The sequence below is a fragment of the Calidris pugnax genome, unplaced genomic scaffold (assembly GCF_001431845.1).
Source record: "Calidris pugnax isolate Ruff unplaced genomic scaffold, ASM143184v1 scaffold111, whole genome shotgun sequence".
In the NCBI taxonomy this organism is placed as follows: domain Eukaryota; kingdom Metazoa; phylum Chordata; class Aves; order Charadriiformes; family Scolopacidae; genus Calidris; species Calidris pugnax.
Window position 1 is genome coordinate 2,277,082 of NW_015090872.1, and position 2,870 is coordinate 2,279,951.

The following is a 2,870-nucleotide window of genomic DNA, read 5'->3' on the forward strand; positions in this document are numbered from 1 at the left end:
GGAAGGCGGCCGTCACGCAGCAGCGGGCGGGAGGTGCAGGGAGGGCGGTGGAGCGGTGGCAGATCCCTCCCGGGCGCGCCCGCTGAGGGGGGGCATGCGCTGGGGCACGGAGAGGGGGCTGGAGGGAGCTTGTTCTGGGGCGGCTGAGGGGATCCAGTCTTGGGGGGACGACTGAGGAAACCCTGGCCTGAGGGGAGCTTGTCCTTGGGGGGCTTGAAGTGACCCTGTGCTGTGGGGGGTGAGAAGATCCAGTCCTGAGGGGAGCCCATGCTGGGGGGGTGTGAGGAGATCCAGAGCTGGGGGTCCAAGGAAACCCTGGGCTGAGGGGAGCCTGTGCTGGGGGGCACTGCTTGGTTTGGTTTTATGCAAGCATGTGAAAAACGTGGGGGTTGGGACTAGATGATCTTTAAGGTCTTCAACTCAGACCATTTTATGATTCTGTCAATGACTGGAGAGATCCTGACCTGGGCTGTGGGGAGCCCTTGCTGAGGGAGGGATGCTGAGGGGAACTTGTTCTGGGGGAACTTTGAGGAGATCCAGTGCTGGGGATGCTGAGGGGAGCCCATGCTGGGGGGAGGTGGGGTGAGGAGATCAAGCTCTGGGGGATGAGAAGAGCCTGACCTGGAGGTGAGGAGAACACGGCCAGGGCCACGCTGCTGATGGGCTAGGAGCCCAGCACAGCCGCTGGCACCACACTCTGCTCTGTGTTTCCCTCTCGCTCCCCCCTGCCCCAGGGAGCCCACACAAAACCCCCCACTCTGACATGGCCCCTGCACCCCAGTCTGTGCTTCAGGGGTGCCTGGGGGCTTCTGGTGGTCCGAGAGGGGTCTGTCTGCCCATGCCTACGGGGCAGGAAGGCCGGGCCAGACCCCAGCCGTATCTCGGCCAGGTGGCATGGCGGCAGGCCGGTGTGCGTGCCAGCCGGAATGACCGGCATCGCTTGGGATCAGGTTCCAGGCAGCGCGAGAGCAGCTCCAAGGACAACCCAACAGGCAAGAAATGAGTGCGTGACACGCAGCAGTCATAAGCCAGCTATTTCCATTGTTTTCCGGCAGGCTTTGTACCTTCTCAAACACACGTGGAAAGCCTCCCGCTGCTTAGAAATCCCAACCCGGAGGAGCAAAGTCCGAGCCAGTGGGCAGCCAGGGAAAAAAAAAAGGCTAATAAACATGGAACACCCTCTTCACACAAAGCAGGACCGGCCAGGCGGTTTGCGTGAGGGTGAATAGGTGTGCCTGCGCCTGCCACTTTGCCTGGGTAGAAGTCATACTTTTATACCTAGCCCTCTTGTTTTAGACTGTCCTTTCATTTGTTCCGCACAAAAGACCAGAGCAGGGAAGCATTTCTTCGCAGTGTTGTCTGAAAACCAGTCCTCTGGGAAGCTGCTGGCAGCTCCACTTGTTTTTGCCAGGGCAGAGCAGAGCTCAGGCGCATGTCGCTCAGACCTGTGGTGCCACGGGTACGTGGGGGCTTTGCGGTGGAGCAGGAGGGGTCCCGGGGCTGGGACCCGCAGCGGAGGCTGACAGGAGGAGAGATGGCAGGAGACATGCAGGGGGGAGGGCTCAAGGGAAGGACAGGGCTTGCACGGGGTACGGCAGCGAGGTTATTTCTGGTGCTGCATGCACATTGCGTTAGTTCCTGTTTTCAAGCTATGTTGCTTTGCCAGATCTGTTTGGTTTTCTCTGCCTGCCCCCCCCCCCTCCTTTGCAAATGTCACAAGGATGAGACGGCAGTGGGAGAGCAGCCTCTGTGGAAAGATGTTCGGAGGAGGGATCTGAATGTGAGGGCTACCAGGGAGTCAAGGTCAAGCAGGTCGTTCTGTGCAAAGGGACAGCAGTAGGATAGAAACTCTCCAAAGCAGAATGAAATTGATAAAATCAGGAAAAGCATAAAGGAGCAGGGTACTGGCGGTGTGTGCAGAAAGGCAGAGGTGAGGGGATGGTGCTGGACTCTGAAGGTCCCTTGATGCCAGCCCAGATAGCAGAGTGAAACAGGAGAGTGCTAATGAGAGTGCTAATGACAGTGGGGCACGCAAGGCAGAGATCGGATCATAAGGGAGGAGATCCCAGTGCTCCTGTTGTGACATTGCCAAGTCAAAGTCGAGCTTTTGGCTGCAAGAGCACATGAGGTGAATCAGAGAAGGAATCTTTATGATTAAGCAGCAGCTGAGTGCCAAAAGTGAAGAGCTTTCAAGGATAGTATCAGGAGTGTGTGCGTAGAGGACAGGGGGGTTATTTGCCACGATAGAAAGGGATTTGAAAGGGAATACAAGAAGCTTGTTCTAAGTCTGAGTTGGCAGCAAAAGAACTTGGGAAGGGTGCCAGGAAAGCGTCACAGATACGAGTCTGAAGTGAGAAAAGAATACAGAGCACAGGGGCAGTTTCAGTAGTCAGGTGGTTAAGGAACAGGCACGAAAGACAAGAGGGCATGGACAGCCAGCTAGCAGGACTGTGATATGGGGAGGAAATGACCAAGCAAAAGCCAAATCCCCTGGGAGATTGGTGCAGAAGGGTTCAAGGCTTTGTTCTTTATCTTTAAGGCATTCAAGGGCTTGGGCTCAGCATATCTAAAAGATCACCTAATGCATTGTGACAATGACGATGGTAGCACTTCTGATGGCTCCTTGGGCAAAACAGAACTTTTGCCTTAAGGGTGAGGTTCATCTGTGCAGGGTGAGGTTCATCTGGCAGTTTCCCAGGGGTCTGCTAGGAAACTCCCACGGGAACTCAGAAACCCCATAAATCTTTCCCCTTCCTCCCAGCCACGAGCAGGGTGATCTGCTTTTTCCTAATTCAAACACACAATCTGTAGGGAGGAAAATGTTTATACTGTTGGCTTTAAAAAAAAAAAAAAAAAAAAAAAAAAAAAAA